Source organism: Scyliorhinus torazame, chromosome 13 (genome assembly GCF_047496885.1).
Source record: "Scyliorhinus torazame isolate Kashiwa2021f chromosome 13, sScyTor2.1, whole genome shotgun sequence".
Lineage (NCBI taxonomy): Eukaryota > Metazoa > Chordata > Chondrichthyes > Carcharhiniformes > Scyliorhinidae > Scyliorhinus > Scyliorhinus torazame.
The window spans coordinates 101,919,079-101,940,873 of record NC_092719.1 but is presented as its reverse complement, the minus strand read 5'-3'; the positions used below and the strand labels follow the sequence as shown (position 1 = coordinate 101,940,873).

Below are 21,795 nucleotides of genomic sequence, written 5' to 3'. Positions count from 1 at the left end.
CCTTTCCCTTGCGCATCTGGCGGGCAGAACAGGATGGCACCATGCCACCTGGGACACCCGAGCAGCAGCTGGGCCCATCCAGGCCCAGTCATCCGCCAACAGGGACCCAGGTCGCAGGGCATGCAACATAGCAGGCCGCCCCCATCCTGATGTAACATCTGGGTATCCACTTAGGCTTAGCGTTAGGACCCGTAAGGCCAGAATGTTAGACACCAGTTAACTTGGTACAGGGCGCAGTTTAGTTATTGGGACTAGGGCACGTATCTGTAAATAGTTGTGCACATTAATCACCTGTTAACAATGTTACAACCAGCCTCAGTGCTCTGTCAGGTGTGAGGGGTGGGCTGGTCTGGTCTTGACAGAGAGTGGGGGGGGGGCAATGGGTGGACGTTGTGGGTGGGCTGGGATAACCCCTGTCGCTCAGGAGCCAACCCCTCAGCATGGGGACATCTCGAACATGTCAGGAATTGTCAAGTGTGCCAGGTTGAGGGTGTCGTGCACACTGCCCGGGTTTGGGCACATAAATGCATGATGCGCAGCTGATGGTCACGTATGAGCTGCACGTCCATCGAGTCGAATCCCTTTCGGTTTGTGTAGAGCGGACTGTCATCTGCAGGTGCTCGTAGGAGGACCTGCATACCGTCGATCACCCCTGGACCCGGGGCATGGAGGAGGACCCCGCTGCCCGGGCATCCTTGTGGACTCAAGTCACATTGAAATGGATGTATTGTGCCAACTGTGCATATAGGGCCTTTGTGACGGCACGGATGCATCTGTGCACCGAGGTCTGAGATCCCGAACAGGCCCCACTGGAATGACCCCAAGGTGGAGAAGTTCAGGGCGACAGTATCCTTGATGGCCACCGAGAGCGGGTGTTCTCCCCCATTCCCCAGCAGTGCCAGCTGCACCATGATCTGGCAGATATGTTGCACTCAGCTCTCCATCCTGGGTGGCTGCCTCCTGCTCCTCTGGGACACACTCCGCTGCTGCTCGCTCCGCTGCTACAACTTCCTCCTCGAGCAGAACCAGCTCGTACAGCCACAGGGCATTCTCCTAGGGCTGCGGATACTAGGAGGAAGACCCCCATTGCAGGTTGAATTCCAATATCCATTGTTTGCAGGGGGTGAAAGGCAGACATGTTAGCATGGTGCGTTCTCCTGTGCCCACGCAGGTCCAACGGGCTGTATGGTGACCCCGGTTGGCACTGCCCCCGCATTCGCTCCACATCTCCGCACCTCTGGCCCAAGCACCCATCCCTGATGCCAGGAGTACAGCCGGCTAGCACTGCCCTTGTCAGAGGTACGCTCTGCGGCCCCCGCCCAGCGTTCTCATAGGGGCTACAGTGGATGTTGCCCTTGAGTGGTTCATGTGATTACCCGCTGGTGGACGGGTGGTGGGGGATGTGGCGGGTGCAGTGTGAGGGTAGGAGCGGGATGGGGACACCCATACGGTCGATATCGCTCTGTAGATCCAAAGGTCAAGGTGGGTGGTCAGTCGGATGCTCAGCAAGATGGCTGCCTTGCATGCCACGACAATGGCGGTCCGTGGCTGGGCACCACCCCAGTCCTGTGGGGAATCATCCCGGCCACTCGCCCCGTTCCCCCGGTTCTGGCAGGGCCCTACCCCCAGTCCAGCCAGTGTCCGGCCCGGCAACCCACTATCGGGCCTCTCCGTCCTACTTCCTCTCTCTCTCTCTCATCAGCCACGACGCCCGTTTCACAATTTTTAAAGCACAAGTGAACTATGCCGTCGGGAATTCTGCCCATTGGAGGTGGTGAATCGCGGAGGCCCCGGAGAATGGCAGGTCAGGCCCGCTAAAGATGTGCAAACGGTGTTTACTGTAAATGCATTCCGGAACGCATTGGCGCCGCTGCTGTGGCAATGGAGAATTGCAAATTGGTGTCAAATCAGCGCTCGCAGCAATATTGGCATTGGAACCGATTTTCCACCCAATCGCGTTTCCCGATTTCGGCGTCGGCCCAAAATGTTTGCATAAGTAAACCGTTGAGGCAAATTCAGTGCTCCAAATGTTGGGGTAAAGAATTTTACTATTTTGGCAAATAACTAACAGCCGTGGTGTTCTCAACTTCACAGTCTGTGCATGCCATACAACACAAATCAGCAACATTTTACTCCAAAGGAAAGCTGGTGATTTTAATGGTTATATCGATATGAGAGAGGCTGTTACCTTTGCTTTAATCTTTCAACATGAATCTACAGTGAAAAGGACATTGGTATACAAAAAGCTGCTGATGTCGATATTATACCAGCCTTCGACATGTGGACTTCATAGAATTTACAGTGCAGAAGGAGGCCATTCGGCCCATCGAGTCTGCACCGGCTCTTGGAAAGAGCACCCTACCCAAGGTCAACACCGCCACCCTATCCCCATAACCCAGTAACCCCACCCAACACTAAGGGCAATTTTGGACACTAAGGGCAATTTATCATGGCCAATCCACCTAACCTGCACATCTTTGGACTGTGGGAGGAAACCGGAGCACCCGGAGGAAACCCACGCACACACGGGGAGGATGTGCAGACTCTGCACAGACAGTGACCCAAGCCGGAATCAAACCTGGGACCCTGGAGCTGTGAAGCAATTGTGCTATCCACAAGGCTACCGTGCTGCCCTTATCGCAATCGACAAACGGCTATGTTCTGTATTAATTACAGAAGTTTCAATCAAGTCATCAGTAAAGTGGCTCAAGTGTAGATTTTTTCAGAGGACAAGAATGTTAGCAAGCTGGGACTTCATTCTGGCTGTGGATATTCAGTTATCTGGTCTGAATTCTAAATATTGTGTGCAGTGTATGTAGTAGGGTCACCATGAGAGCGGACCAGTTAACTGACCTTCAGCATTTACTGAATGAGAAAGAAGGACTGACTGAAACTTAATTATAATTAGCACTTTTTGAGAGGACCGTACCATTCAGAGGCCAAATTGGCCCACAATTTCCTCCATGGACATGTTTCTTGCTGGTAATTCATCGGAGCAACACTACACACCTGCTGGTTTGACTCCAATCTTACCCTGTCAAAGTGACGATATCATTTTTTTTTAAAGGATTTTGTTCTGCAGGGCCTGGGAGCCTTTAGGAGCCAGAAGGTGAAATTGACCACAGGAATGTATTTCCAGTGCCATGGGTATTGCACTGTGAGTTTACAGGGGAAAGGCCCTGGGGAGCTAATGTGCTTTCAGCCTGGAGAGATCATGGGCAGGATTCTCCGTTGCCCAATGCCGATATCGTAATCGGCGATCTGGCGGAGAAACCACTCCGATGCCCAAATCGGGGCCAACGCAGTTTTATGCTGGTCAGCCATGCTCCGCCCCCTCCAAAATGGCATCATCGTGTCGCACGATGTTGCAGCGGAATTGGAGTGCCATCGGCAGGCCCTCCCGCAATACTCCGCCCCCGATGGGCCGAGTTTCTGACCGCGAGGGACTGTGTCCAGAGCCGCCACACTCGGCCGGGATCCGTGCTGCTGGCCAGGGGGCGCAAGGTTTCTGCGAGGGCTGGTAGGGGGTGGCCTGTGGGGTCACGGATGGCGGGCCTGGTCCCATGCACGGCCAGTGCCATGTACGGCGCGATGGCTGCATGTCATCAGCGTGGGCATACACTGCTAGGGACCCGGCCATTCTCTGGCCGTTTTCGGCACGGGATTGGGTGTTACACCCTGCATCGCTGCTAGCCCCTCAACGGTCCTGGAATCGGTGAGGGTTTGCTACCGCTTTTTAGGTTGTAAAACGCCTGCAAATTCTCCGTTTGAGCCGGCACTTAGCCGCTGAAACAGAAAATCCAGTCCCATTTGGTTTTTAGCTTGGGGAGATGATGTCATTGCTAGGTGGAGCTAAGGGAATCAGAGAAATTTTGTAAAAGCTTTGGAGAGAAGTTGAACACTGATCTGGCAATCCTTGTTTTGACCACAAGTAAAGGCAGTTTTCTCTCACAGCAGGATAGTTAAAACAAAATAATATTTAAAGCAGAGCAGAAGACAAGGGGCGAAATTCTCCCGAAACGGCGCGATGTCCGCCGACTGACGCCCAAAACGGCGCCAATCAGACGGGCATCGCGCCGCCCCAAAGGTGCGGAATGCTCCGCATCTTTGGGGGCCGAGCCCCACCATTGAGGGGCTAGGCCGACGCCGGAGGAGTTTCTGCCCCGCCAGCTGGCGGAAACGGCCTTTGCTGCCCCGCCAGCTGGTGCGGAAATGACATCTCCGGGCGGCGCATGCGCGGGAGCGTCAGCGGCCGCTGACAGTTTCCCACGCATGCGCAGTGGAGGGAGTCTCTTCCGCCTCCACCATGGTGGATACCGTGGCGGAGGCGGAAGGGAAAGAGTGCCCCCACGGCACAGGCCCGCCCGTGGATCGGTGGGCCCCGATCGCGGGCCAGGCCACCGTGGGGGCACCCCCCGGGGCCAGATCGCCCCGCGCCCCCCCCCCCCCCCCCCCCCCCCCCCGGAGCCCGCCCACGCCGCCTTGTCCCGCCGTTCAAAAGGTGGTTTAATCCACGCCGGCGGGACAGGCAATTTATCGATGGGACTTCGGCCCATCCGGGCCGGAGAATCGAGTGGGGGGGCCCGCCAACCGGCGCGGCCCGATTCCCGTCCCCGCCGAATATCCGGTGCCAGAGACTTCGGCAACCGGCGGGGGCGGGATTCACGGCAGCCCCCGGCGATTCTCCAACCCGGCGGGGGGTCGGAGAATGACGCCCCAGAAGTTGAAACAAGTCAGCAGGCCCCGACCGGCCAGCGCCGCTCACCGGCCCGCGCAGTGGCCGCGGTCACCCGCGCCTCCGGAACGCCGCAGCGCGGCCTGCTTCAGGTCCCGACCGGCCAGCTCTCACAGCCCCGCGCAGTGGCCGCGCTCTCCCGCTCCTCCGGAACGCCGCAGCACTCACCTCCACCCCCCTATCCTAGGGCCACGTGTGACCCACGGGCGCGGCCATCTTGCCCCCTGGACACCACGCTGGACGGGTGGGCGCCGCCATTTTGTCCTACCCTGACGCCATCATGGATGGAGCCCCAGGCCCCCAGCACGGCCGACTACACGCTGCCCGACCAGAACTCGCAGCTGCTCCATCTTGCCTCGGTGACACTGGACCAAAATCAACCCCGGGGGCTCGCAAAGGCTACCCCGACGATCCTCGTCAACGTGGCCACAAAATGTCTTGCCCGATTGACTCTGGGAGCACGGAAAGCTTTGTTCGCCCCGACACGGTAAGGCGCTGCGCACTTGTAACCCACCCTGTAAACCAGAGGATCTCCCTGGCCTCCGGGTCACACTCGGTGGAGATAAAGGAGTTCTGCCTAGTGAACCTCACTGTCCAAGGTAGGAAATTCGCCAATTTCTGCCTGTACTACCCTCCTGGGGCTGGATTTCCAGTGCCACCTGCAAAGCCTGACCTTTAAATTCGGCGGCCCTATGCCTCCCCTTACTGTCTGCGGCCTCGCGACCCTGAAGGTCGACCCGCCTTCCCTGTTTGCGAACCTCACACCGGATTGCAAACCCGTCGCCACCAGGAGCAGATGGTACAGTGCCCAGGACCGGACCTTCATCAGGTCCGAGGTCCAAGGGCTGCTGAAGGAAGGGGCCATCGAAGTAAGCAACAGCCCCTGGAGGGCTCAAGTAGTGGTGGTAAAGACCGGGGAGAAACATAGGATGGTCATCGACTATAGCCAGACCATCAACAGGTTTACGCAACTGGACGCGTATCCTCTCCCCCGTATAGCCGACCTGGTAAACAGGATTGCGCAGTACAAGGTTTTCTCCACAGTGGATCTCAGGTCTGCCTACCGCCAGCTGCCCCTCCGTCATGGTGACCGCCGGTACACTGCCTTAGAAGCAGATGGGCGGCTCTATCACTTTTTAAGGGTTCCCTTCGGTGTCACGAACGGGGTCTCGGTCTTCCAACGTGAGATGGACCGAATGGTTGACCGGTACTGCTTACGCGCAACGTTCCCGTATCTTGATAACTTCACCACCTGCGGCCATGACCAGCAGGACCACGACACCAACCTCCGAAAATTTCTCCAGACCGCGAATATCCTTAATCTGACCTACAATAAGGATAAATGCGTGTTTAGCACCGACCGTCTAGCCATCCTAGGCTACGTAGTGCGAAATGGAGTCATAGGCCCCGACCCTGAATGCATGCGCCCCATCATGGAGTTCCCCTTCCCTCACTGCCCCAAGGCCCTAAAGTGCTGCCTCGGCTTCTTTAGCTATTATGCACAATGGGTCCCTAATTACGCAGACAAGGCTCGACCCCTGATCCAGTCCACAACCTTCCCCCTGTCGACGGAGGCCCGCCAGGCCTTCTGCCGCATCAAAGCAGACATCGTAATAGCCACGATGCGCGCCATCGACGAGTCCCTCCCCTTCCAGGTCGAGAGCGACGCGTCCGACGTAGCTCTGGCGGCCACCCTCAACCAAGCGGGCAGACCCGTGGCTTTCTTCTCCCGCACTCTCCATGCTTCCGAAATTTGCCACTCCTCGGTTGAAAAGGAGGCCCAGGCCATAGTAGAAGCTGTGCGACACTGGAGGCATTACCTGGCCGGCAGGAGATTCACTCTCCTCACGGACCAACGGTCGGTGGCCTTCATGTTCGATAATGCGCAGCGGAGCAAGATTAAGAACAACAAGATCTTGCGGTGGAGGATAGAACTCTCCACCTACAATTACGAGATCTTGTACCGTCCCGGGAAGCTGAACGAGCTTCCTGGTGCCCTGTCCCACGGCACTTGTGCCACCGCGCAAGTGGACCGCCTCCGAACCCTCCACGAGGACCTCTGCCACCCGGGGATCACTCGTTTCTTTCATTTCATTAAGACCCGCAACCTCCCCTACTTCATCAAGGAGGTCAGGACAGTCACCAGGGACTGCCGAATCTGCGCGGAGTGCAAACCGCACTTCTACCGGCCAGAGAGAGCGCATCTGATAAAGGCTTCCCGTCCCTTTGAATGCCCCAGCATGGATTTCAAGGGCCCCCTCCCTTCCATCAACCGCAACATGTACTTCCTGAAAGTGATTGACGAGTACTCCCAGTTCCCATTCGCCATCTCCTGCCCGGACATGACCATGACCACCGTCATCAAGGACCTCCAGGGTATTTTTACACTGTTTGGTTTCCCCGCATACATTCACAGTGATAGGGGGTCCTCCTTTATAAGCGACGAACTGCGTCAATTCCTGCTCAGCAAGGGCATCGCCTCAAGCAGGACAACCAGTTACAACCCCTGGGGAAACGGGCAGGTAGAGAGGGAGAACGGAACGGTCTGGAAGACCGTCCTACTGGTCCTACGGTCTAGGGATCTTCCAGTCTCCCGCTGGCAAGAAGTCCCCCCGGTGGCCCTCCATGCTATCCGGTCGCTGCTCTGCACAACCACAAATCAGACACCCCATGAACGGCTCCTTGTCTTCCCCAGGAAGTCATCCGGGACTTGGCTCCCAACCTGGCTAGCAACACCCGGACCCATCCTGCTTCGGAAGCACGTGCAGGCGCACAAGTCGGACCCGTTGGTCGAAAGGGTCCACCTGCTGCACGCTAACCCCCAGTATGCCTATGTGGCGTTCCCAGACAGCAGGCAAGCCACAGTCTTCCTTCAGGACCTGCCGCCCGCCGGAACCCCACGCGCTCCCGAGCCATTACCCCCACCCCCATACCCCTTGCCGCAGTGGGAGGGGTCAGTACTCCCGCCACTCCTGCCTTGGCCCGCCCACCCACCGGCGCCCCCTACAGGCTCTCCCCCCTCGCGTCAACCGCTTGCCCCAACAGCACCGTCCAGGCGTGACGAAGCTGCCGAGGAGGCGGAAACTACGTTCCCGGAGTCACAACCACCGGGACCCACACCAGGATTACCACCGAAGCTTCGGCGTTCCAGAAGGACGACCAGGCCACCCGATCGACTTATTGCTTCATCCTGACTTTCACAATAAATGAACATTTTGCTCGAATCCTCGACTGCACGGTGCCTCAATACCTGGTCCTACCATGTGAAATGCTACTGTTTTTTCCCCATTGGCCACCACCCCCGCCGGACTCCTTTTTTACCAGGAGGTGAATGTGGCAGTACCAGGTATTGCGGTACCTGAGAGGCTGACGCCATTGGTTAAGACCCTGCAGTCTACCATTGGCTGTATGACGTAGCTCTGCCATGAAGGTGGGGTATAAGAGATGGTGCCGTCCCAGCAGCCTTCACTTTCTGTACCGAAGCTGCTGGGGTAAAGTTCTAGTGCATTAAAGCCTCAGTTACTGATTACCTTCGTCTCGAGAGTAATTGATTGCGCATCACTCACCAAACTGCTTATAAAAACTACTGGGAACCAGTCTGGCCCCACGGCCTTCCCTGCCCGCATTACTTCCACGCCGTACATCACCTCCCTCAGCCCAATCGGGGCCCCAATCCCTGCACCCTCTCCTCCACCATGGGAAACTCCAACCCATCCAGGAACCATATCATCCCCTCGCCCCCAGGCGGGGCTCCGCCTCGTAAAGCCTCCTATAGGAGACCTGACATATCCCATTCACCCTCTCCAAGTCCGTCACCACCTTACCCCTCTCGTCCCTCACCGTACCAATCTCCCTTGCCGCTGTCTGCTTCCTCACCGGGTGGGCTAGCATCCTACTCGCCTTTTCCCCGTATTCATACACTGCCCCATGGCCCTGCTCAACTGCCCTACCACCTTCCCCGCGGACGCTAAACCAAACTCCATCTGGAGTTTCTGCATCTCCTTCAACAACCCCTCCTTGGGCGCTACCAAGTACTTCCGATCCACCCTCATAATCCTGATCAAGATCCCGATCACACCAGCTGGCGCAAGCCGGAGAATAGGAAACTGATTTGCGCAAAATCCCATTTCAGGGCTCCCCTGTAATCCTTCCAACATATTGGTATTTGTGCCAGGTGAAACGCGGCCGGAGAATCACCCCCTATGTTTCTTTCCTTAAGTGGATTGAAATTTATGGGGGGAGAAGTGTTAAGAGTAAACATCTTCCTATTTGATGACATGTATAGATGTCTTTAGCAAGTGTGAACATCATCGGTAGCGTAGGCTTGCGGGGATTTTCAGTATCGCCACGAAGAGTTTGTGTATATTGGTGCATAATTGCTGCTAGTTTCTAATTCTATTCTGTACTGTTGTTTCGATATTTTTTACAGGTAAAGAAGATTTAACTTTAACAACGCATTTGACTACCTTTCGTGGTTGCTTTCCTTCTCTGCTGCTGCTCCGCCTTATCACCAAGACATTGGGATTCAAGTATGATGCAACCTGATGGACAAGTGAACAATTGGCACCAAGCTCCTGCCAGTTAAAGGTCAATGCTGGCAAGGACAAAGAAACCACTTATGCTCATTTACATTCTCAAAAGCATCACATACGTGGAAACAATCATCAACGACCTCCCTTTCATCATAAGGTCAGAAGTGGGGGTGTTTGCGGATGACTGCTCAATGTTCAGCACCGTTCGCGACTCCTCAGATAATGAAGCAGTCCATGTCCAAATGCAGCAAGACCTGGACAATATCCAGGCTTGGGCTGACAAGTGGCAAGTTACATTAGCGCCACACAAGTGGCAGGCAATGATAATCCCCACTGGAGAGGATCTAACCACCGTCCCTTTTCATTCAATGGCATTACCATCACAAATTCCCCCACAAGACTAGCCATATTAGTATTGTGGCTACCAGGGCAGGTCAAAGGCTAGGAATCCTACTGCAAATAACTCACTTCTTAATCCCCCCCAAAGCCTGTCCACCATCTACAAGGCACATGTCAGGAGTGCAAAGGAATACTCTCCACTTGCCTGGGTAAGTGCAGCTCCAACAATATTCAAGAAGCTCAACACCATCCAGGACAAAACAGCCCGCTTGATTGCCCCCCCCCGCCTTCCACAAACATTCAAGCCCTCTACCACCGACGAACAGTGGCAACCGTGTGTACCATCGACAAGATGCACTGCAGTAACTCGCCAAGTTTTCTTAGACAGCACCTTCCAAACCCACGAGCACGACCATCTCGAAGGACAAGAGCACTTGTAGTGTCCCCCATCCTTCCACCTCCTTTAACCTAAGGGGTAGAGTGAATAACAGGTAAGCTCCTTCTTTCTTTTTCCTTTTTTATCCAGAGGGGATGGCAGGGAAGGCAGTGCAATGTTCCTCCTGCAGAATGTTTGAGGTGAGGCTCGCCTTCAGTGTCCCTGCTGATTTCACCTGTGGGAAGTGCACCCATCTCCAGCTCCTCAGAAATCTCGTTAGGGAACTGGAGCTGGATGAACTTCGGATCATTCTGGAGGCAGAGGTGGTCATAGATAGAAGCTTCAGGGATGTAGTTACTCCGAAGAATCAAGGTAGATGGGTGACGGTGACAGGGGCTGGGAGGAAGCAGTCAGTGCAGGGATTCTCTGTGGTCGTTCCCCTCAGTAACAAGTATACTGTTTTGGATACTGTTAAGGGGGACGGCCTACCAGGGCTAAGCCACGGTGAACGGATCTCCAGCACTGAGTCCATCCCTGTGGCTCAGAAGGGAAGGAGGGAGAGCAGGAGAGCAATAGTTATTTGGGACTCGATAGTTAGAGGGACAGATAGACGGTTCTGTGGTAGCGAAAGAGACTCACGGATGGTATGTTGCCTCCCGGGTGCCAGGGTCCGTGACGTCTCGGACCGTGTTTTCAGAATCCTTAAAGGGGAGGGGGAGCAGTCACAAGTCGTGGTACACATCGGTATCAACGACATAGGTAAGAGAAGGGACGGGGATTTAAAACAGGAATTTAGGGAGCTAGGGTGGAAGCTGAGAGCCAGGCCAAACCATGTTGTCATCTCTGGTTTGTTGCCAGTGCCACGTGCTAGTGAGGTGAGGAACAGGGAGAGAGTGCAGATAAACACGTGGCTGCAGGAGGGAGGGTTTCAGGTACGTGGATAATTGGAGCACATTCTGGGGAAGGTGCGACCTGTACAGACAGGACGGTTTGCACCTGAACCAGAGGGGCACCAATATCCTGGGAGGGAAATTTGCTACGGCTCTTCGGGGGGTTTTAAACTAATTTGTCAGGGGGCTGGGAAAACGAGCTGTGTTCCAGAAGCCAGTGTTGAGAGTAGTGAGGTACTGAGGAGGGTATCAAGGTCGCAGGAGTGTACCGGCAGACAGAAAGGTGGGTTGAAGTGTGTCTACTTCAATGCAAGGAACGTCCGGAATAAGGTAGGTGAACTTGGAGCGTGGATTGGTACTTGGAACTATGATGTTGAGGCCACTACGGAGACATGGTTAGAACAGGGACAGGTATGGTTGTTGGAAGTTCCAGGGTATAGATGTTTCAGTAAGAGTAGGGAAGGTGGTAAAAGAGGTGGAGGAGTAGCATTGTTAATCAAGGATAGTTTAACGGCTGCAGAAAGGCAGTTTGAAGGGGATCTGCCTACTGAGGTAATATGGGCCGAAGTTAGAAATAGGAAAGGAGTGGTCACATTGTTAGGAGTTTTCTATAGGCCCCCAAATAGTAATAGAGATATGGAGGAAGAAATTGCAAAACAGATGGATAGGTGTGGAGGTCTCACGGTGACTTTAACTTTCCAAATATTGATTGGCACCTCTATAGGTCGAACCGTTCGGATGGGGCAGTTTTTGTACAGTGTGTGCAGGAGGGTTTCCTGACACAATATGTGGATAGGCCGACAAGAGGGGGGGCCACATTGGATTTGGTACTGGGTAATGTACCTTTCCAAGTGGTAGATTTGTATGACATGATGTGGAGATGCCGGCGTTGGACTGGGGTGAGCACAGTAAGAAGTCTTACAACACCAGGTTAAAGTCCCAACAGGTTTGTTTCGATATCACTAGTTTTCGGAGCACTTCACCTGAGGAAGGAGCAGTGCTCCGAAAGCTAATGATATCAAAACAAACCTGTCAGATTTGTTTGTGGGAGAGCACTTTGGAGATAGTGACCACAATTCGGTGTCTTTCACTATTGCAATGGAGAGGGATAGGGCCACACAGCAGGGCAAGGTTTATAATTGGGGGAGGGGTAATTATGATGCCATTAGGCAAGAATTAGGAAGCATTAGATGGGAACAGAAACTGTACGGGAAAGGCACAAATGAAAAGTGGAGCTTGTTCAAGGAACAAATACTCTGTGTCCTTGATAGGCATGTCCCTGTCAGGCAGGGAGGAAATGGCCTTGTGAGGGAATCATGATTCACAAAAGAGGTTGAATGTCTTGTCAAGAGGAAAAAAGTATGTAAGGATGTATGTAAGGATGAGAAAACAAGGTTCAGTAGGGTCGCTTGAGGGTTACAAGGTAGCAAGGAATGAGCTGAAAAAAGGGCTTGGTAGAGCTAGGAGGGGGGCATGAGAAGTCCGTGGCGGGTCGGATCAAGGAAAACCCCAAGGCTTTTTACTCTTCTGTGAGGAATAAAAGAATGACCAGGGTGAGGGTAGGGCCGGTCAAGGACAGGAGTGGAAACTTGTGCATGGAGTCAGAAGAAATAGGAGAGGCGTTGAATGAATACTTTTCTTCAGTGTTCACAAAGGAGAGGGGCCATGTTTTTGAGGATGAGAGTGTGATTCAGGCAGGTAGGCTGGAGGAAGTAGATGTTCTGAGGAAGGATGTATTAGCAATTTTGAAAAACCTGAGGGTCGACAAGTCCCCTGGGCCAGGTGGGATATACCCAAGAGATGAGATTGCAGAGCCTTTGGCTTTGATCTTTGGGTCCTCGCTGTCCACGGGGATAGTGCCAGAGGAGTGGAGAGTGGCGAATGTTCCTCTGTTCAAGAAAGGGAATAGGTATGACCCTGGTAATTATAGGCCAGTTAGTCTTACTTCGGTGGTCGGAAAGATAATGGAAAAGGTCCTGAAGGATAGGATTTATAACCATTTGGAAAGATGCAGCTTAATCCGGGATAGTCAACACGGATTCGTGAAGGATAGGTCTTGCCTCACAAATTTGATTGAATTCTTTGAGGAGATAACTTAAATGTGTAGTTGAAGGTAGAGCAGTTGATGTCGGATACATGGATTTTGATGAGGTTCCCCATGGTCGGCTCATGAAGAAAGTAAGAAGGTGTGGCATAGAGGGAAATTTGGCCAATTGGATACGTAACTGGCTATCCCATAGAAGACAGAGAGTGGTGGTGGATGGAAAATGTTCAGACTGGAGACCAATTACCAGCGGTGTACCACAGGGATCAGTGCTGGGTTATCTGCTATTTGTGATTTTTATCAATGACTTGGAGGAGGAGGCTGAAGGGTGGGTCAGTAAATTTGCTGATGACACCAAGATTGGTGGAGTAGTGGATGAGGTGGAGGGCTGTTGTAGGCTGCAAAGAGACATTGATAGGATGCAGAGCTGGGCTGAAAAATGGCAGATGGAGTTGAACCCTGATAAGTGCGAGGTGACTCATTTTGGTAGAAAAAATTTGAATGTGGATTACAGGGTCAACGGCAGGGTTCTGAGGAATGTGGAGGAACAGAGAGATCTTGGGGTTCATGTCCACAGATCTCTGAAGGTTGCCACTCAAGTGGATAGAGCCGTGAAGAAGGCCTATAGTGTGTTAGCGTTTATTAACATGGTGCTTGAGTTTAAGAGCAGCGGGGTTATGCTGCAACTGTACATGACCCTGGTGAGACCACATTTGGAGTATTGTGTGCAGTTCTGGTCACCTCACTATAGGAAGGATGTGGAAGCATTGGAAAGTGTGCAAAGGAGATTTACCAGGATGCTGTCTGGTTTGCAGGATAGGTCTTGTGAGGAAAGGTTGAGGGAGCTAGGGCTTTTGTCTTTGGAGCAGAGGAGGATGAGAGGCGACTTAATAGAGGTTTATAAGATGATGAGGGGGATAGATAGAGTGGACGTTCAGAGACTATTTCCTCAGGTGGATGTAGCTGTTACAAGGGGGCATAACTATAAGGTTCAGGGTAGGAGATATCGGAGGGATGTCTGAGGTAGGTTCTTTACTCAGAGTGGTTAGGGTGTGGAATGGACTGCCAGCTATGATAGTGGAGTCGGACACTTCAGTAACTTTCAAGCGGTTATTGGATAGGCACACCAGAATGACAGGGAGTGGGATAGCTTGATCTTGGTTTCGGACAATGCTCGGCACAACATCGAGGGCCGAAGGGCCTGTTTTGTGCTGGACTGTTCTATGTTCTATACCTGGAACCCACCACCTGGTGATATGTTTCCAAGTCACTCACCAACCTGACTTGGAAACATATCGTAGTTGCTTCACTGTCACTGGGGAAACATCCTGGAACTCCCTCCTCAACAGCACTGTGGGGTGTACCTCCACCTCAAGGACTGCAGTGAATAAAGATCAATATGGCACAGGAACAGGCCCTTCGGCCCTCCAGGCCTGCGCCGACCATGGTACCTGCCTAAATTAAAACCATATGCACTTACGGAGTCCGTATCATCATAGAATTTACAGTGCAGAAGGAGGCCATTTGGCCCATCGAATCTGCACCGGCTCCTGGAAAGAGCACCCTATCCAAGGTCAACACCTCCACCCTATCCCCATAACCCAGTAACCCCAGCCAACACTAAGGGCAATTTATCATGGCCAATCCACCTAACCTGCACCTCTTTGGACTGTGGGAGGAAACCGGAGCACCCGGAGGAAACCCACGCACACACGGGGAGGATGTGCAGACTCCGCACAGACAGTGACCCAAGCCGGAATCGAACCTGGGACCCTGGAGCTGTGACGCAATTGTGCTATCCACAATGCTACCGTGCTGCCCCACTTTGTCAGTGTTACCTTCCCCACTGTCACTGAGAGCAAGAGAGTTTTGGGAAGTCACTGGGCCAAAGAGCTTGATAAGATTGCTCAGGAAAATTGCTGAAGGTTCCTGAGTCAAAGAGGCTGAGGAAGTTGTTGCAATTTAGAGAGGCAGAGATTTAAAGAGGCAGCTGAGACAGGATTTCCAAGGAGGCCAAGGTGACATTTGAAGTCTGAGAGACTGCTGAAGCTTGGGCAAACAGAGAAGATGGTGAAATAGTTGAGGGTGGGAATTATGGTAAGCCCCACCATGGAAATGTTCTGATTGTTCTTCCGATGCCTGCCCTCCTTTTACAAGGCACTGCTTTAAAAGAATTAAGGAACTTTCCTGGGGTCTGCCTTGGAAGCCATCAGAGTATGAGGTAGAAGTACCTATGAAGCCTTAAAAAAAACATTAAATCCTTTCGTAAGAAATCACTGCAGATGATATTTTGATAGAAGTTGGATGAGGAAACACATCTATTTAGCTATGCATCTTCAAGAATCTGTTGCCACTAAGTTGCTGCAGACTTTATAAAAGTATATTATCTTAATTGGTATTGTACTAGACTAACAACAAAAGCTCATTCCATGATGAAAAGGTGCAGAATCTGGTTGTTTGTTGGTTTGAACCAGGAAATTAGTATACAAATTACTGAATTAATGTAAAAACCCAACTGCTTCACTAAAGCCCTTCACTGAAGTGGAACTGCCTCAATTTGAATGAGGTGTTACTAGCCCTACACCAAGTGAATGACCCGTGATACCCTGAAGGAGAAACTCAGGATGACCAATAAATACGACCTTCCACAGCTTTCAATAAAAAAGTAAAGACTTTTAAAGGGGAACACTGTAGCACACATAGCTCCAGGAACCCAGGTTTAATTCCGGCCTCGGGTGACTGCCTCTGTGGAGTTTGCACTTTCTCCCCGTGTGTGCGTGGGTTTCCTCCGGGTGCTCAGGTTTCCTCCCACAGTCCAAGGATGTGCAGGTTATATGGATTGGCCATGCTAAATTGACCCTTAGTGTCCAAAACGTTAGGTCGGGTTACTGAGTTTATGGGGATAGGGTGGAGCAGTGGGCTTAAGTAGTGCTGCTCTTTCCAAGGGCCGTGCAGACCGGATGGGCCAAATGGCCTTCTGCACTGTAAATTCTATGAAGTTTCTTTGTAATATCTATTTACACAACAAAATGGCAATGGGGAAGGAGTAAAGGGTGGCAAGGTGGCACAATGGTAGGGCGTCATGTGGCGCAGTGGTTAGCATTGGGACTGCGGCACTGAGGACCCGGGTTCGAATCCTGGCCCTGGGTGACTGTCCATGTGGAGTTTGCACATTCTCCCCCGTGTCTGCGTGGGTTTCACCCCCACAACCCAAAGGTGTGCAGGTTAGGTGGATTGGCCACGCTAAATTGCCCCTTGATTGGAAAAAAAATAATTGGTACTCTAAATTTATAATAATTTTTAAAAAGGTGGCACAATGGTTAGACTGCCCAGTCTGCGACTTTAACCAGCCTGATGACCCCCAGGTCTTCCAGCTGTCCGGACTCTGTCTCAACCTTTGGTAGGGAACCAAGTGAGCCTGAAAATATTTTGATTGTACGTCAGGGCCTACATGATTTTTCGCCATGGCCCCTTTTATTTTCTCCAAGCTGACCTGAAACACCTCGGGTACTTCCCCAGTATCTCGTAGAGGCTTCCAGAGCCCATCTGGAAATTTTGCTGCCAATCAAAGCAGAAACCCTGTAGCTAATCGTGTCCTAGCAAACTGGGGCCATGTCCTTTTAGTATAATCAGTGGTATCCATACCGACTGCTGTCCGTAAACTACTGGGGTCATCATAGTCTCCGCTATGGCCAGTGGTTCTCTCCTATACGTGGCCAATCTTGTCTCAGTATCCTGCAGACATTGCACTTCCGATTCCCATGTCCAATTCCAGTTTCAAGGAATAGCCGTTTACGAGAATGGTGATTCTGATGGGTGCCACAATGCAATTTAGCTGCATACTCTCGTCTTCTGGCTGCTCTAAGAGAAACATGCAGAACTGAGGTCGACGCCTACCTCTAATGGAGCAGCGTGCTGACTATCTGCCTGGTGGTTTCGGCTCCCTGCAGCTTCTCAGGCCGCAGGCCCCACATTGTCGTGGGTCCTCTTCAGTTTTGGGGGACGGGTCCTTCATGGTCAACTCGGTTCTAGACCATCGGCCCTGATCTTGGCGGTGTTCCTTCCAGGGTGGGGTTTTGGAGTCTCCCATTTTAGAACAAAGAACAAAAAAATATTACAGCCCCGGAACAGGCCCTTCGGCCCTCCAAGCCTGCGCTGATCCAGTTCCTCTATCTAAAACTGTCGCCTATTTTCTAAGGATCTGTATCCCTCTGCTCCCTGCCCATTCATGTATCTGTCTAGATACATCTTAAATGACGCTATCGTGACCTCCTCTACCACCTCCGCCGGCAATGCGTTCCAGGCACCCACCACCCTCTGCGTAAAGAACTTTCCACGCATATCTCCCTTAAACTTTTCCCCTCTCACCTTGAACTCGTGACTCCTAGTAATTGAGTCCCCCACTCTGAGAAAAAGCTTCTTGATATCCACCCTGTCTATACCTCTCATGATTTTCTAGACCTCAATGAGGTTCCCCCCTCAACCTCCGTCTTTCTAATGAAAATAATCCTAATCTACTCAACCTCTCTTCATAGCTAGCGCCCTCCATACCAGGCAACATCCTGGTGAACCTCAAAGAACAAAGAAACGTACAGCACAGGAACAGGCCCATCGGCCCTCCAAGCCCGTGCCGACCATGCTGCCCGACTAAACTACAATCTTCTACACTTCCTGGGACCGTATCCTTCTATTCCCATCCTATTCATATATTTGTCAAGATGCCCCTTAAATGTCCCTATCGTCCCTGCTTCCACTACCTCCTCCGGTAGCGAGTTCCAGGCACCCACTACCCTCTGCGTAAAAAACTTGCCTCGTACATCTACTCTAAACCTTGCCCCTCTCACCTTAAACCTATGCCCCCTAGTAATTGACCCCTCTACCCTGGGGAAAAGCCTCTGACTATCCACTCTGTCTATGCCCCTCATAATTTTGTATACCTCTATCAGGTCTCCCCTCAACCTCCTTCGTTCCAGTGAGAACAAACCGAGTTTATTCAATCGCTCCTCATAGCTAATGCCCTCCATACCAGGCAACATTCTGGTAAATCTCTTCTGCACCCTCTCTAAAGCCTCCACATCCTTCTGGTAGTGTGGCGACCAGAATTGAACACTATACTCCAAGTGTGGCCTAACTAAGGTTCTATACAGCTGCAACATGACTTGCCAATTCTTATACTCAATGCCCCGGCCAATGAAGGCAAGCATGCCGTATGCCTTCTTGACTACCTTCTCCACCTGTGTTGCTCCTTTCAATGACCTGTGGACCTGTACTCCTAGATCTCTTTGACTTTCAATACTCTTGAGGGTTCTACCATTCACTGTATATTCCCTACCTGCATTAGACCTTCCAAAATGCATTACCTCACATTTGTTCGGATTAAACTCCATCTGCCATCTCTCCGCCCAAGTCTCCAGACAATCTAAATCCTGCTGTATCCTCCGACAGTCCTCATCGCTATCCGCAATTCCACCAACCTTTGTGTCGTCTGCAAACTTACTAATCAGACCAGTTACATTTTCCTCCAAATCATTTATATATACTACAAAGAGCAAAGGTCCCAGCACTGATCCCTGTGGAACACCACTGGTCACAGCCCTCCAATTAGAAAAGCATCCCTCCATTGCTACTCTCTGCCGTCTATGGCCTAGCCAGTTCTGTATCCACCTTGCCAGCTCACCCCTGATCCCGTGTGACTTCACCTTTTGTACTAGTCTACCATGAGGGACCTTGTCAAAGGCCTTACTGAAGTCCATATAGACAACATCTACTGCCCTACCTGCATCAATCATCTTAGTGACCTCCTCGAAAAACTCTATCAAGTTAGTGAGACACGACCTCCCCTTCACAAAACCGTGCTGCCTCTCACTAATACGTCCATTTGCTTCCAAATGGGAGTAGATCCTGTCTCGAAGAATTCTCTCCAGTAATTTCCCTACCACTGAAGTAAGGCTCACCGGCCTGTAGTTCCCGGGATTATCCTTGCTACCCTTCTTAAACAGAGGAACAACATTGGCTATTCTCCAGTCCTCCGGGACATCCCCTGAAGGCAGCGAGGATCCAAAGATTTCTGTCAAGGCCTCAGCAATTTCCTCTCCAGCCTCCTTCAGTATTCTGGGGTAGATCCCATCCGGCCCTGGGGACTTATCTACCTTAATATTTTTTAAGACACCCAACACCTCGTCTTTTTGGATCACAATGTGACCCAGGCTATCTACACCCCCTTCTCCAGACTCAACATCTACCAATTCCTTCTCTTTGGTGAATACTGATGCAAACCTCTGCACCTTCTCCAATGCATCCACATCCTTTTGGTAATGTGGCGATCAGGACTGTACGCAGTATTCCAAATGTGGCCGAACCAAAGTCTTATACAACTGTAACATGACCTGCCAACTCTTGTACTCAATACCCCTCCCGATGAAGGAAAGCATGCCGTATGCCTTCTTGACCACGCTTATCGACCTGCGCAGCCACCTTCAGGGTACAATGGACCTGAACACCCAGATCTCTTTGCACATCAATTTTCCCCAGGGCTTTTTCATTTACCGTATAGTTCGCTCTTGAATTGGATCTTCCAAAATGCATCACCTCGCATTTGTCCGGATTGAACTCCATCTGCCATTTCTCCGCCCAACTCTCCAATCTATCTATATTCTGCTGTATTCTCTGACAGTCCCCTTCACTATCTGCTACTCCACCAATCTTAGTGTCATCTGCAAACTTGCTAATCAGACCACCTATACCTTCCTCCAGATCATTTATGTATATCACAAACAACAGTGGTCCCAGCACGGATCCCTGTGGAACACCACTGGTCACAGTTCTCCATTTTGAGAAACTCCCTTCCACTACTATTCTCTGTCCCCTGTTGCCCAGCCAGTTCTTTATTCCGGGAGCGGGAGAGAGAGAGGGAGCCGGAGCGCAGCGAGTGCAGCTTGGGATTCAGGTAGGTGTTTAAACTTGCCCCCAGGTTCCAGCGGCCTTCATTTCCGGGAGCGGGAAAGAGAGGGAGCCGGAGCGCAGCGAGTGCAGCTTGGGATTCAGGTAGGTGTTTAAACTTGCCCCCAGGTTCCAGCGTCCTTCATTTTTCGGAGCGGGAGAGAGGGAGCCGGAGCGCAGCGAGTGCAGCTTGGGATTCAGGTACGTGTTTAAACTTGCCCCCAGGTTCCAGCGGCCTTTATTTTTCGGAGCGGGAGAGAGCGAGGGAGCCAGAGTGCAGCTTGGGAATCAGGTAGGTGCTTAAGTGTTTAATTTTTACCTCTATTTAAGTTGGGCGTTGCTAAACCCGAGACACTACACTTGTAGTGTCTCCCACCCTTCCACCTCCTCTAACCTAAGGGGGTGAGTGAATATCAGGTAAGCTCTCTCTTTTCTTTTTTTATCCGCAAGTTATAGCTTCAGATTTTCAGCGGGAGCAGTGGCCAGGGGTCTGTCGGGAAGGTAAGTTTACCCTTTAAAAACTTACCTTGCAGGAGAAGCGGCCTTCAGATTTTTGGCGGGAGCAGTGGCCAGGGGTCTGTCGTGAAGGTAAGTAGCTGGGAGAAATTTAACTCTTCGTGGGTTGCTAAGTATTGTGATTGGTAAGTAAAATCCTTATTCCTTTCACTTATTCATTATTTGATATTATATTTGTAATCAGTTAAGGTAAAGTGTAAAAATGGCAGGAGATCCCAGACCCGTGTTATGCTCCTCGTGCTCAATGTGGGAGTTCAGGGACGTGGCCGATGCCCCTGACTCACCAGGGGAAGGCAGTAGTAGCCAGGCTCATGGCACCGTGGCTGGCTCTGCTGCACAGAAGGGCGGGAAAAAGACTGGCAGGGCTATAGTCATAGGGGATTCAATCGTAAGGGGAGTGAGTAGACAGGCGTTTCTGTGGTTGAAAACGAGACTCCCGAATGGTATGTTGCCTCACGGGTCAGGGATGTCTCAGATCGGCTGCAGGACATACTGAAGGGGGAGGGTGAACAGCCAGTTGTCATGGTGCATATAGGCACCAACGATATAGGTAAAAAATAGGATGAGGTCCCACAATCAGAATTTAGGGAGTTAGGAGATAAGTTCAAAAGTAGGACCTAAAAGGTAGTAATCTCAGGATTGCTACCAATGCCACGAGACAGTCAGAGTAGAAATTCAAGAATAGTCAGAATGAATATGTGGTTTGAGAGATGGTGCAGGAGGGAGGTATTCAGATTTCTGGGGCATTGGAACCGGTTCTGGGGGCGGTGGGACCATTACAAATCAGATGGTCTACACCTGGGCAGGTGGAACCAATGCCCTAGGGGGTGCTTTTGCTAACACTGTTTTAAACTAATGTGGCAGGGGGATGGGAACCAGATTAGGAAGTTAGAGGTCAGTAAAGAGGCAACAACTAAAGCCAGTAAGGTACTAGATAATAAACTCAATGTGACTAAGGGGAAGAGTAGACAGGGAAGAGATGATGAACGCAAAGGGACAGGTGGTCTGAGGTGCATTTGTTTCAATGCGAGAAGTGCAGCATGTAAGGCAGATGAACTTAGGGCTTGGATTAGTACCTGGGAATGTGTTATTGGTATTACGGAGACTTAGTTGAGGGAAGGGCAAGACTGGCAACTAAATATCCCAGGGTATAGATGCTTCAGGAGGGATAGAGAGGGAGGTAAAAGGGGTGGAGGAGTTGCATTACTGGTCAGAGATGATATCACAGCTATGATTAAGGAGGGCATGATGGAGGATTCGAGCACTGAGGCAATATGGGTAGAGTTAAGAAATAGGAAGGGTGCAGTAACATTGTTGGGACTTTACTACAGGCCTCCCAAAAGCGAGCGTGAAGTAGAGGTACAAATATGTAGACAGATTATCGAAAAATGTAGGAGCAATAGGGTGGTTGTGATGGGAGATTT

The 21,795-nt window shown here is 51.6% G+C and overlaps 1 long non-coding RNA gene across 1 annotated transcript in view; it reads left to right on the top strand.

Moving 5' to 3' along the window:
- Positions 1 to 21,795, top strand: part of LOC140387717 (uncharacterized) — a 115,377-nt gene that overhangs the window by 82,331 nt on the left and 11,251 nt on the right. Inside the window, exon 4 of the long non-coding RNA XR_011933972.1 lies at positions 9,165 to 9,424. This is a non-coding gene — a long non-coding RNA (uncharacterized lncRNA). The remainder of the gene's footprint in view (positions 1 to 9,164; positions 9,425 to 21,795) is intronic.